The 15,229-nt window shown below is 38.1% G+C and overlaps 1 protein-coding gene across 3 annotated transcripts in view; it reads right to left on the bottom strand.

The window, feature by feature from the left end:
• Positions 1-15,229, bottom strand: part of GABRB1 (gamma-aminobutyric acid type A receptor subunit beta1) — a 370,873-nt gene that overhangs the window by 286,027 nt on the left and 69,617 nt on the right. Inside the window, exon 1 of one of the 3 annotated variants that reach the window (XM_058546999.1) lies at positions 3,709-3,741. The exons of the other annotated variants lie outside the window; for them this stretch is intronic. The gene's annotated coding sequence lies outside the window, so the exon portion shown is untranslated. Of the gene's footprint in view, positions 1-3,708; positions 3,742-15,229 lie in introns of those variants that run through there. 3 annotated transcript variants of the gene reach the window in all.

The raw sequence follows: 15,229 nt of genomic DNA, 5'->3' as shown, positions 1-15,229 counted from the left end.
TGGCATCACACCCAAAGTTGGAGAGAGTTTTGAGCAGGGCCAGCTTCACGGGCATATGACCGTGCAGTCACACAGGGCCTAGCACACAGAAGGTCGTCTGTTTGGTTTAGGACTCTGTTTTCACGGTCTCTTGTCAAGATTTTTTGAACAAGGGGCCCTCACATTTCCACTTTGCACTGGCCCTCATAAATTATGTAACTGGTTTCAAAAGGGAGAGTTGGAGTAACTTCCCGTCAGCATGGAGGTGGACTGACAAATGTCTCCCAGGATTCTCATGAAAATACCTGAGACTATGTAAAAACAGACAAAAAACTGGCAGTAATGCCATAAACTAATAAAGAAGCAAAGCCATATGCCAAAAATTTGGGCAGAAATTCAGTTATCTGCCTCCTTGATGAAGATGAATGGAAAAGCATGTTCTTTAATATAGTGCGTCACAGTCAGGCAGATGGCCACAAAAAATATAGGTAGGGATGGAGAGGAACATTTTGATTCACTGACACTTTTAGTATCTAACCTTGGTATGGAGGGACTGCCAAAACAGGCCTTCTTTCCCTAAATATTTAGGAACTATCTTTAAAAGGAACTAAAGCGAGAGTCCCACAACTTCTAAGCCAATGAGTTCTTCTCAACCACTGCATGCATTCAGAAAGTACTCTGAGAATGGCTTGTGCAGGAAGTAGAGGGTGGCAAGAGAGGTTTAGACACTTCTCTTGGTACACCCTGGAACGCTTAGCTGCTTAAGGAAACTATCCCAGATAGGGGGAAAGACTGTCGGTGACAAAGAACAATGTATGCTGCTGGTGAGATGGGGTAGAGTATTTCAGAACCAAAGAAGAACTGCAAACTGCATATGCATCTCTAACTTAGGCAGACAACCCTAACCAACAAAGCAGAAGGAACCGAAGCCTGTCTGGCATAACAAATTGCCAAAAGGCTGTGGACACGTACCTTACCTTCTGGCCTAGATATTAGAGGAGGGTAGACACTACCTGACCAGAGGAGGTCTAAGGATACTCTATGTATCCTCTCTGTTTTTCAAAAACAGAACTGTAGGGATTTCTCTCATTTATGGCTGAATAAATTGCATAATCAAAAATATATGGGAAATTTAGATTTATTGATGAAACCAACAAAAAACTTTAGTTTCCAGGTTGTGCTTTGCTAAATTAAAATGTGTTGTATTAAGCTGAAATCTGGAGCAACTAGAGTAATGATACTAATTAAGGACCTGGGCATTAGGAGCTGAGAGAAAAAAAAAAGTTACTCTCTCGTGATTGTTCTTCCCTTCTCCGTGGGTCTAAAACTTACCAATCTTTTAAAGTTGGCTTAAATTCCACCTCTTTTTTTGAAGTTTATTTTGACTAATTCTATTGACTTATTTCTCTGTTCTCTGAATTCTCATTGGCTATACTGACATTTATCATTTAACATGTGATTATGTTTTATTACATGGATTGGGCCATTACTGATACTTTTACGTTTCCTTTCCTTGCTGTGACATGCAGCTTCTTCAGGGTAGGGATTCACACTTTTGTGTATCCTCCTCACCAAACCCTCCAACTCCATCCAAGCTTCATATAGAGGTAGACGTCTGAAAAGTATTGTACTTGGAAGGGAAGACAGAAAGGACTAAATTTAGGAAAGGAAGTAAGAGATAAAAGAAAGATGGATTTAGAGATAGAAAGTTTTTAGCTTAACTTTATAATTATATATGTTTATAAATTCAGAGGAAAGCATGTGATTAACTTTCCTAATAAGAATGCAATCACATGTCGCAAAGAAGAATATAGCTCTATAAGGGCAGGACTTTTTTATTTCACTGCTGCCTCCTTGGTGCCTGATTCAGTGTCTGGCACACGTAGATGCTCATATTCATTGATTGAATTGAATTCATTGGGTGAATGAATAAATGAATGGATGAATGATGGATACTGAGTACCTAACACAGAAAAGGGAAGGAACTGACAGGTGCTGTGTACATTCTATGCATTATTTCCTTTTCATCCACAGGTTTATGAATTTTTTCTTTTAACAAATGAGGCTCCAAAAGTTTAAATAACTGGGGCAAGATCACATAAAGTAATACAGGGAGGATCTGATAATCAAACCAAGACCTGCCTGACTCCCTCCAAACGTCATGTACTTTCTGCTATATAGTAACAAAATAGTAGAATACTGCTTTTTTATTCACAGAGGGAAAGTAAGAGAAAATAGGACATGCAATAAGCCAAATGATTTTTCAAATTAGACATAAATAAAACACTCTCTAGGATTATTCAATTGCGTTGGATTTCTAATATGGATGCATCTTTGATGGGCAACGGAATGGCAGCCTAGGCACCAATTTCAAGTTTATAATTCTACTACCAACCACCTCCTAAAACAACATTAAGAAAGATTCATCTTAATTTGAAATCAATTCTGATATATATCCTTGAAAGCATGAGTTTGTGTCTCTCAGAAATTTACATTTCTGTTTTGGTCCTCACAGCTTATTTCTTAATCTGACACAGATATCATTTAAGATTGTCTCTGCCAGAAGCTTAATAATGCTGGATTATTTGTGAGAAGTTGTGAAAAGTGTTCTTTAACTGCCAATTGTACCCCTAAATTTTAAGTCATAGAGCCATAAAATGACATACCAAAACTGAAACTAATTTTTATCTAGAAATTCTTCTAGTTTAGTATTCAGAGATACAATCTTTTGAAGAACAGCTGAAAATGAATACACTATTTTTTTTTAAATGACAGTGAGAGATATCTGTAACTAGATCCAATTCACTTTTGCTCTTATAGGAATAAAAGATTCTTGCTTCACATTATATCTTTTATTGTAAATTTTATTTGTATTGTAATCTGAATTCATTTGCCTCAGTTGAAACTCACCCAGCTTCTTCAGAAAATATATGTTAAAAAGTCCTTGCCATATGATGAGAGCTCAGTAAATATTTGTTGAATAAATTGAAACTCACATACTTGCACATTTTGGCAATTGATTCTCTAAATAAGGAATTAATGTTGCTGCATCTTTTAGATTCAACTGACAAAACTGATGGTATTTAGTAAACCATCAGTCTACCAGTATCGAAGCAGATATGATTTCCCAAACTTGTCTTTCATTAATATTTTAACATATTTTAATTGAGTCAAAATCAAATCCACTCTTATTCACCATCAATAAAAATGTTTCTCACTGATCTCGAGTCAAGATGGCGGTGTAAGCAGACTCTGAACTCACCTCCTCCCGTGGGCACAGCCAATTTACAACTACTCGTGGAAAAATTTCCCCTGAGACAGAACTGAAAACTGGATAAGAGGAACTCCTGCAACAACGGACAATCCTAACTGGGGTGGAAGAGGCAGAGACTCCCTTCTGGAGAGGAAAAACGCCGCCTTCACAAGCCGCAGCGCCTGACGGCCGCCGGGAGCAGCTCACAGGTCCGCAGCCTCCCTGGAGGCGCCGGGCCCTGAGCAGGGAGCGCCCCCGCTGTGGGCACTTTGTGGACCCAGCACAATCGAGACCAGCGGCATAATATCTGACTGTGCCTGCTACTAAAACACTGGGGAGCACCCCCAGAAAACCCGGTTCACAAAGAAACTAAAACTGGCTCTTAAAGGGCCCGCACGCAAACTCACCCGTTTCAGAAAGCATCCTAAAATCACCAGAAAGAAAGGTGCACAGTGCTGTGGTGAAAAGAGACTCACCTAATAGGCCCTGAGTGCATCTCGGTGAGGGGTGAGACCTCTCCAGGGACTGCGACATTGGCGGCAGCCATTGTTGTGGCCTGGTGGGGGCGTGCTGACACAGACGCCATTGGAGTTCTCCCTGAGGCCTGCTAGCCCAGGGTCTGCCCCACCCGCTAGAGCACCGATTTAATCCAGCTCAGCCAGGGTGGGCAGCCCACCCTAGAGACTGGCCCCACCCATCAACAAGCCCTCAGGCAACTTGTGGGCCTGCATAGATTGGTGACTGGATTCTCTGCAGCCTGGCAACTGAGCCGACTTTAGCGGGGTAGGGCGTGCACAAGGAGCGGGTGGAGAGTGTGGGGCAGTGGTGGAGTGTGTGGGGCTCCCACCGTGGAGAGACTGGGTCCGCTTGGGGAGGTCGGGGTGTGCACACGGGGCAGGACTGTGTTGACTGTGTGTGTGGACCTGTGGGCGGCAGGGCTTGTCAGCTGCAGAAGACTTGTGCTTCTCAAAGACCCACATAGGGGGTTTGCCCCACCTTCCAAAGCCTGAAACAATTGGGTGCTCCTGTGCCTGAGGCCAGCCCCACCCAGCTGCAATCCTCAGAGAGCTGACAAGAGACCTAATAGGCTAGAGGCTTACAGCAATTGTAAGGCCCTGAGCCTAACAACCTGCCACGCTGGGGGCCTACTCACTTAAAAGAAATACTGCAACACAAATGTGGTATTAGAACTTGCAGCCAATTGTGCTGGGGCTCGCCACACCTGATAAAGAGACTGAAGGGCCCACAACAACTACAAGCAGCTGAGCATTACAACAGCTGACCAGGAGCATAACTCAGCCTCCCTGGGTGCCTACAGGGAGAGCAAGCAGGCCACAACAGAAGGACACACATAGCCCACATAGGGGTCACCCCTGGAACATTGAGAACTGAGGGAAGCACACTGGAAGCCTCCTAAGGCATCACTTACATAAGGTCACCTATCCAAGAGCAGGAGACGTAGCTGACCTACCTAATACATAGACATAAGCACAGGGAAAGAGACAAAATGAGGAGGCAAAAGAATACATTCCAAGTAAGGGAACAGGACAAAACCCCAGAAAAGGAACTAAGTGAAACAGAAATGAGCAACCTACCTGACAGAGAGTTCAAACTAAGAGTGTTAAGGATGCTCACTGATCTGGGGAGAAGAATAGATGATCTCAGTGAGAATGTCAACAAAGAAATGGAAGATATAAAAAAGAACCAATCAGAAATGAAGAATACAATACTGGAAATGAAAAATTCATTAGAGGGACTCAAAAGCAGAGTAGAGGATACAGAAGAACGGATCTGTGAGCTGGACGAAAGACTAGAAGAAATTACCCAAGGTGAACAGGTAAAAGAGAAAAGAATTAAAAAGAGTGAGGACAGCCTAAGGGACCTCTGGGACAACATCAAGCACACTAACATCCGTGTTATAGGTATCCCGGAAGGAGCAGAGCGAGACAAGGGGGCAGAGAATCTCTATCAAGAAATAATAGATGAAAACATCCCTAACCTAAGGAAGGAAACGGACATCCAAGTACAGGAAGCACAGAGAGCCCCAAACAAGATAAACCCAAAGAGGCCCACACCAAGACACGTCATAATCAAAATGTCCAGAATTAAAGATAAAGAGAGAATCCTAAAAGTCACAAGAGAATGTCAAGTTACATACAAAGGAAACCCCATAAAGCTATCAGCTGACTTCTCAGCAGAAACCTTACAGGCTAGAAGAGAATGGCACGATATATTTAAAGTGCTAAAAGGAAAAAACTTACAGCCAAGAATACTCTACCCAGCAAGGTTATCATTCAAAATGGAAGGAGAGATCAAAATTTTCCCAGACAAGCAAAAATTAAAGGAGTTTGTCACCAAGAAACCAGTGCTACAAGAAATGTTAAAGGGACGGATTTAAGGGGAAAAGAGAAGACCACAAATAGGAAAAACTATTTCCATGATAAGAACGTAATGGATACAAATGCACAAAAAAGAGGTTAGATATGATATCAAAAACATAAAAGGAGGCAGGAGGGGAGTTAAAGAGTACAGCTTTCAGACAGAGGCCAAACTAAAGTGACCATCAATTCTGTATAGAAGAAGAAAGGAACAGAGATGGACTACTAAAACACTGAGGAAAAAAAAGTTAAAAAATGGCAGTAAGTACATACTTATCAATAGCTACTTTAAATGTCAATGGACTAAATGCTCCAATTAAAAGGCATAGGGTGGCTGACTGGATAAAAAAACAAGACCCATATATATGCTGCCTACAAGAGACACACTTCAGACCTAAAGACACTCACAAACTGAAAGTGAAGGGATGGAAAAAGATACTCCACGCAAATGGCAATGAAAAGAAAGCCGGGGTAGCAGTACTCATATCAGACAAAATAGACTTTAAAACAAAAACTGTAAAAAGAGACAAAGAAGGGCATTACATAATGATTAGGGGACCACTCCAACAAAAGGATATAACACTTGTAAATATCTACGCACCCAATGTAGGTGCACCTAAATATATAAAGCAATTATTAACAGACATAAAAACAGAAATAGACAGTAACACAATAATAGTAGGGGACTTTAACACTCCACTTACACCAACGGATAGATCATCCAAACAGAAGATCAATAAGGAAACATTGGCCTTAAACGACACACTAGAACAGATGGACCTAGTAGATATATACAGAGCATTCCATTCAAAAACCGAAGAATACACGTTCTTTTCAAATGCACATGGAACATTCTCCAGGATTGATCACATATTAGGCCACAAAACAAGTCTCCATAAATTTAAGAAGATTGAAATAATACCAAGCATCTTTTCTGACCACAACGGTATGAAACTAGAAATCAACTATAGGAAGAAAATAAGAAAAGCCACAAATACGTGGAGATTAAACAAAATGCTAGTGGACAACGACTGGGTTAACGAAGAAATCAAAGAAGAAATCAAAAAATACCTGGAGACAAATGAAAATGAAAATACGACATGCCAGAATTTATGGGATATAGCAAAAGCGGTTCTAAGAGGGAAGTTTTATAGCAATACAGGCCTATCTCAACAAACAAGAAAAATCTCAAATAAACAATCTAACACTGCACCTAAAAGAACTGGAAAAAGAAGAACAAACAAAGCCCAAAATCAGTAGAAGAAGGGAAATAATAAAAATCAGAGCAGAAATAAATGAAATAGAGACCAAAAAAACAATAGAAAAAATTAATAAAACCAAGAGCTGGTTCTTTGAAAAGATCAACAAAATTGACAAACCTTTAGCTAGACTCACCAAGAAAAAAAGAGAGAAGGCACAAATAAGTAAAATCAGAAATGAAAGAGGAGAGGTTACAACAGACACCTCAGAAATACAAAAGACTATAAGAGAATACTATGAAAGGCTATATGCCAACCAATTCGACAATCTGGAAGAAATGGATAAATTCTTAGAATCATACAACCTTCCAAAACTGGATCAAGAAGAAGTAGAGAATTTGAATAGACCAATCACCAGTAAGGAGATCGAAACAGTAATCAAAAACCTCCCCGCAAATAAAAGTCCAGGACCAGACGGCTTCCCTGGGGAATTCTACCAAACATTCAAAGAAGACTTCATACCTATCCTTCTCAAACTCTTCCAAAAAATTGAGGAGGGGGGGAAGCTCCCTAACTCATTCTACGAAGCTGACATTACCCTGATACCAAAGCCAGACAAGGACAACACAAAAAAAGAAAATTACAGGCCAATATCACTGATGAACATCGATGTAAAAATCCTCAACAAAATACTAGCAAATCGCATACAACAATACGTTAAAAAGATTATACACCATGATCAAGTGGGATTTATTCCAGGTATGCAGGGATGGTTTAACATTCGCAAATCAATCAACGTAATACACCACATTAATAAAACAAAGAATAAAAATCACACGATCATCTCAATAGATGCAGAGAAAGCATTTGACAAGATACAGCATCCATTTATGATAAAAACTCTGAATAAAATGGGGATAGAAGGAAAGTACCTCAACATAATAAAGACCATATATGAGAAACCCACAGCTAATATCATCCTCAATGGTGAAAAACTGAAAGCTATCCCTCTAAGAACAGGAACCAGACAAGGATGCCCACTGTCACCACTCCTATTTAACATAGTACTGGAAGTCCTAGCCAGAGCAATCAGGCAAGAGAAAGAAATAAAAGGGATCCAAATTGGAAAGGAAGAAGTGAAACTGTCACTATTTGCAGATGACATGATTTTATATATAGAAAACCCTAAAGAATCCACCAGAAAACTTTTAGAAGTAATAAACAAATATGGTAAAGTTGCAGGATACAAAATCAACATACAAAAATCAGTTGCATTTCTGTACACTAACAACGAAGTAGCAGAAAGAGAAATTAACAATACCATCCCATTTACAATTACAACAAAAAGAATAAAATACCTGGGAATAAACTTAACCAAAGAGGTGAATGATCTATACACTGAAAACTATAAAACATTTCTGAAAGAAATTGAAGAGGACACAAAGAAATGGAAAGATATTCCGTGCTCTTGGATTGGAAGAATTAACATAGTTAAGATGTCCATACTTCCTAAAGCCATCTATAGATTCAATGCAATCCCTATCAAAGTTCCAACAACATTTTTCACAGAAATAGAACAAAGAATCCTAAAATTTATATGGAACAACAAAAGACCCCGAATAGCTAAAGGAATCTTGAGAAAAAAAAGCTGGAGGTATCACACTGCCTGATTTCAAAATATACTACAAAGCTATAGTAACCAAAACAGCATGGTACTGGCACAAAAACAGACACACAGATCAATGGAATAGAATCAAAAGCCCAGAAATAAACCCACACATCTATGGACAGCTAATCTTTGACAAAGGAGCCAAGAACATACAATGGGGAAAAGAAAGTCTCTTCAACAAATGGTGTTGGGAAAACTGGATAGCCACATGCAAAAAAATGAAAGTAGACCCTTACCTTACACCATACACAAAAATTAACTCCAAATGGATTAAAGACTTGAATGTAAGACCTGAAACTGTGAAACTTCTAGAAGAAAACATAGGCAGTACGCTCTTCGACATCGGTCTTAGCAACATCTTTTCAAACACCACGTCTGACCAGGCAAGAGAAACAATAGAAAAAATAAACAAATGGGACTACATCAAACTAAAAAGCTTCTGCACAGCAAAGGAAACCATCAACAAAACGAAAAGACAACCTAACAATTGGGAGAAGATATTTGCAAACCATACATCTGATAAGGGCTTAATCTCCAAAATATATAAAGAACTCATGCATCTCAACAACAAAAAAACTACCAACCCAATTAAAAAGTGGGCAAAAGTTCTGAACAGACATTTCTCCAAAGAAGATATACAGATGGCCAACAGAGACATGAAAAGATGTTCAAAATCACTAACTATCAGGGAAATGCAAATCAAAACTACAATGAGATATCACCTCACGCCCGTCAGAATGGCTATAATTAACAAGACAGGAAACAACATGTGTTGGAGAGGATGTGGAGAGAAGGGAACTCTCATACACTGCTGGTGGGAGTGCAAACTGGTGCAGCCACTATGGAAAACGGTATGGAGATTCCTCAAAAAATCAAGGATAGAACTACCATATGATCCAGCTATTCCACTCCTGGGTATTTATCCAAAGAACTTGAAAACACCATTTCTTAAAGATACATGCACCCCTGTGTTCATTGCAGCGTTATTCACAATAGCCAAGACTTGGAAGCAACCTAAGTGCCCATCAAGGGACGAATGGATAAAGAAGATGTGGTATATATACACAATGGAATACTACTCAGCCATAAGAAACGATGAAATCCAGCCATTTGTGACAACATGGATGGACATTGAGGGTATTATGCAAAGTGAAATAAGTCAGAGGGAGAAGGTCAAATACCATATGATTTCTTTCATTAAGTAGTAGATAATAACAACAATAAACAAACACATAGGGACATAGATTGGATTGGTGGTTACGAGAGGGGAAGGGGAGAGGGAGGAGGGTGAAAGGGATAATTCAGTACATGTGTGTGGTGATGGGTTGTAATTAGTATTTTGGTGGTGAACATGATGTAATCTATGCAGAAATGGAAGTATAATGATGTACACCTGAAATTTTTACAATGTTATAAACCAATGTTACTGCAATAAACAAAAAATTAAAAAAACAAAAACAACAAAAACAAACACAAAAAAATGTTTCTCACTTATAAAAAAGATTCCCTTCAATACCTTTTGGAACAAAATATCTCTGGTTTATTGCAACTAACTATAATAAACATTTAATTAACACAATGCTTTATAAAAATTTTTGATTAAGCAAAGATTTGACAAAGAAACATCAAAAATAGCATTATCCAAAAGATGTACTATTATGCCTTGTGCATCTTTTCTGTTATGTTATAATTCAATTAACAAAAGAAAAGATAGCATTGTCTGTGTTCAGGAAAATGAAGTTACTGCTACTTATGGAAGACAGCTTTATTTAAGAGCAGGTAAGGTTATCAGTGTCTCTTGAGATTTGGACACAGTTAAAAATCTATTTAAGGGAGAAATTGAAGAGGAACATAGTAAAGATGGAAGATGGACTGATTATCTGGGTAAATTTTTCCTACTATTAGATTTGGCCCAATAGTTTAAAAAAGAGATTCCTAACAACCTGCTGTGTTCTCCAAAATAGTTCTGAACCATTAACTTCAACCTATTGATGCTTCAGGTTCCCATCTATTCCTGAACTAATACATACTTTTATGCCTTGACTGATTTCAGCCTCCTTCTTGATGCTGGGTATCACACTATTGGTCCTTAACTTCTGACATCTGGCTTCCTCCTTCCACTACAATGCTAACCCTTTCATTTCGTTGCTTCTAGCTACTCCGTTTTAGCTCACAGGGCTTTACACATTTATACCAGCTTTGAGCACCAGTGCTCTGGTAATAATAAAGACCTAGAAATGCGCATTGAAAGCCCTAGTTTATTTCTTGGCGTTGAAAGAAACAGATTCCCAAAAAATCAAAAATGAACTATTCCAGAAGTTTTCAAATCTCAACATCAATCTTCTGTGTGCAGATAACTCCCAAAGTTAGAGTCAATGCTCTAAATCTACCACTCTTATGAGTTTCGGGACCTCAAGCGAGATGCTTGATAGATATTTCCCCTTACATATCCTTTTAGCTTCTAAAATTTAAAATGTCTGAAAACTTATTAATCATATTTTCCCTATCTTCCAACCAAGCCTTATTCATGCCCTCCCTTGAAGTGCCCCTTGCAGTCACTATTTTTAATGAGATATCATCATTCTTCCAAATCAACGTGCAACCAAACCTCTGGGTCATCTAGCATCTCCCTCTCTCTCCCACTCTACATGAAGTGTAGGTGTTTGTAGGTTTCAGATAAAATCATATAAAATTGTGTGTTTATTAACAGTAAGGCATGGTTTTTTTCCAATCAGATACTAATCTAGTGTCAATGTTAAAAGGATCTTTAATGATCACCTAAGTCACCCACCTCCATATTATTTGTCCTGTGTTTTCCTTTCCCATTGATTCCCTTACAAACCTATATTCTCTACTGTTAATAGCCTTCTCTCTGATCACCCAGCCTGCAGTCTCTCCCCGCTGTCGGCCATCTTTCAAACCACATTCACATTAATCACCCTAAAATAAATCTGATTATATCAGTACTCTGCTAAAATTATTAATGATATACTGTAACCTACCAAAAAAGACATCACATTTGTAGAGTGCTTTAATGTTTTCAGAGAACTTGCACATATTATTTCATTTGAATCCTCATAACAATCTTGATACTCAAAGCAGTTCAAAGTCATAAACAGTTTCCTCACCTCCGACACCTCAGGAAGCAAACACTTTCAAAAAAGTCCATCAAACTTTACTCCAGCAGCTGAGCTAATCTCTCCAGAGAATAGATAAGTTAGACAATTTGAACTCTGGGGGAAATGATGTTCATTTTATCCATGATCCACTTTAGTGTCCTGACAAGAATTCATCCATGTTGTCAGAAATTTATTTGTGAAAAAAGAAGACTATTAAGGTAATACTTATAATGAAATCATGCCATTGTTCTACTACTTGTGAGTAATGAAAACTAATACTCATTAAAGAGGTTCCTTGTACAAGCCAAAAGCAATAATCATAAACATTATAACATGTAATTCTAAATTAATTAATGCGACAGTATGGCTGAAGAGCAATAGATTATTTGTTAAAAGTTGATTAGATGGAAAATTCCCTTAGCTTTTGCTTTGTGATTAATAGTTATTACTATGGATAAACCTCTGAAATTCATAGCCAGAAATTTATGCTTTTTTATTAAAGAAGGATGGAAATGTTAAAAATCCATATGTACTGTTTACATCAATGTGCTTCTTACAAGAATTATTATTATTTTTTTTTCGGTTGAGGAAGATTCACCCCGAGCTAACATCTGTGCCAGCCTTCCTCTATTTTGTATGTGGGTTGCCGCCACAGCATGGCAGCCAATTAGTGGTGTAGGTCCACACTCAGGAACTGAACCCGGGCTGCCAAAGAGGAGTGCACTGAACTTAACCACTAGGCCACAAGGCCAGCCCCAAGATTTGTGTTTACCTGATGACTTTAGAACTATTTCAGCTTAAAACCATGAGGCATCTACTCCAGAAGTTTTTTCCAAGTTTCTTCTCTATTGATCTTTTCCCATTTCTTTCATGGATATACTTATTATTCCAAGAGTGGGAAATAAACCTGTATATATTAACTCAGATGACTACTGAGATCTAAGCTAAAAGTGTTCTTTAAAAAATTCAATGGCCTCCTTAACCTTTTGTAGAATTAATTTTCAAGTGTCTGAAATTCATCTGAGGGGATTCTGATTGTCAGTGGTAGCAAGACAAGTTCAGAGAAGATGAATAGCATGCCATGAATATAAAATTATGAAACCATGCATTTGAAGTGGATTCTAAGTAGATTCATTTAAATTGGAAAGCAGAGGATATTTGGGTTATTATAAACACAATTGCTGGCTTCTAGATAAAGGAAAATAAGAACAAAAACAAAATATTACTGATAAAAAAATTTCAACCTTTAGCAGCTTTTGTTAATTTATTCTAGATTTGCCTGTCATTCTCAAAGATAAAACAATACTATCTAAAGTTACTTTCTTATGAAACTTTGTCTTAAGTTTTCTGAAAATTCTAAGTTTTAAGAAAAATCTGTGACTATTTGGGATCACTGATAGAAAGCTACTTTTTTATCTTCTCAAGATTGATTTTCCCGCCATCCCACAAATATTAGCTGATTCTTATAGATCACCATGTGCCAAACATTGTTCTAAGCACTTTATTTAAACTCATTTAATTTCTACAACAACCCTAAAAGATTATTATAGGAATTAAACTTAATATGATTGGCTCCATTTTACAGATAAGTAAACAGAGATGCAGAAAGGTTAAGTAACTTTCCTATTGTCACATAACTAGAAAGTAGTGCAATCGATATGTCATTATTGTTATGCTGAAATAATGATACCTGATGAAAATATTATCTCTTATTAATTTTCCCATTCTAATGAGTGAAATCAATATTGAAAAGATCTCATTAGGACAGACAAACTAGAATTTGTCCAGAGGAAGGTAATCAGGTTGGTTGGTGTGTAGTTGAGGGAAGCATCAAGTAGAGGCTGGATATCAACCCACGAGAAACGGTGTAGTAAGGTTCCCAGAGGTCTATCCAATTCTAAGTATCTAGGATTCTAAGTACATCACTACATATTGATGATAGAACAACTGCACGAAGAAGTCATCCTAAGCAAAAGAATAGGAAATGTGCTATATTTCTGTTGAGCTGAGGTCCCTGGGCCAAATTTTGTGAAGTCCATTCAATGGCTGCTTTAAAAAGCTTAAAATCCTTCAGTTTTCATACCCAATTTACAGAAACTGAGACTGCTTTAAAAACCTTAAAATCCAATCATTCCTAGTTTTAAGCTGGTAAACAATAGTGTTTCAGAGAGGGAGTGATAGAGTTTATTTTCCTGTCAAAAAGAGGATCTCTTCCAATACTACTCCAGTGGGAAAATCTTCCACCTACTACAGAGCCACCGAATCCCCATGGTGTGATAGAAAATAGAGAACAAGAAAGAGCTACCCAGAGGGCAACAGGTGTTCAGAATAGGGCCAGGCAGTGAAGAGAAAATCACACAGAGAAAGTGATCCCACATCTGGGAGATAAACAAAACAGTTCACTTTTATAGGATTTATTAAGCCATCAGGCCTGCTTAACATCAGTTGGTGAAGACTAAATATTAATCAACTGTGGAAAGAGATGGAAGGCTTCTTACTAATACAAATCCTTAAGCAGAGAGAGAGAGAGAGACAGAAAGAGAATATCACAAAGTGAATACAGACTGAGGTCAGTACAAAGCACAGAAGAGTTAGTAGGGTTTTGGAACCCGGAAAAAAATCTGACTGGGCTCAAAATGAAATAGTACCCGCCAGGATGTGCCTCGTCTTATTGGGAAGTATTTAAAATTCATTACCTCAACTCTCCTGTAAATCATCTGTAGTTTTCATATAAAATTAAGCTTAAGTTAACTATATAGCGAATTTAATATGGATTTTTTTTATAACATAGATTTGACTTTTGAATAATACTAATTTAATAACCTTCAACCTCTTGTTAAAAATTAGTATTAAGATAAATATCTCTAGGAATTCCTAGTTTGGCGTCTGAAATTAGACACAGAGACCAGTACTGGAGTCTTGACTCTGCTGTTTACTTTTTTTTTATCTTGGGTAAATTTATTTACCTCTTCAAACTTCAGTTTCTGTAAATTGGGTATAAAACAGAACTATTTCAAAATGCTGCTGTAAGCATCAAATAAAAAATCACTTAGGATGTAAAAAGCTAGAAAGAGCATCATTCCCAAATGTATAGCAAGCAAAAATTCAGCTAATCTATAAAATTGCAACTTTTCTTGAATCAATGAGAGTACTAGAATCAGCAGGGCAACCAACTAACTCAAAACTTAAAGAAACACAGGAACCTTCAAGGAGAAATAGGATGCAAGCACTTGCTTATCTGTGGCAGATGCCAAATTTCATAAAAGCCAGTTTTAAAAAAAAGAAATTCTACTAAAATTATCAATGAACTGCTAAAGGCCAATGTGGACTAGCATAAGAGTACAGAGATGAAAATTCAAGGGAGATTTACACTAACTTGCAGGATCTTCTCCATAATCCTCATGAGGAAGATGGAGGTAGGGCAAGAGCCCTGAAAAAATGCCCCTTGGGCCGGCCTGGTGGCATAGTGGTTAAGTTCAGAGCATTCCACTTTGGTGGCCTGGGGTTCATGGGTTTGGATCCCAGGCACAGACCTACACACCACTCATCAAGTCATGCTGTGGCAGTGTCCCACATATAAAATAGAGGAAGATGGGCACAGACATTAGCTCAGGGACAATCCTCCTCAAGCA

This window comes from Diceros bicornis, chromosome 8 (genome assembly GCF_020826845.1).
Source record: "Diceros bicornis minor isolate mBicDic1 chromosome 8, mDicBic1.mat.cur, whole genome shotgun sequence".
Classification (NCBI taxonomy): domain Eukaryota; kingdom Metazoa; phylum Chordata; class Mammalia; order Perissodactyla; family Rhinocerotidae; genus Diceros; species Diceros bicornis.
The sequence above is the reverse complement of the archived record's forward strand: the minus strand, read 5'-3'. Positions and strand labels throughout refer to the sequence as shown.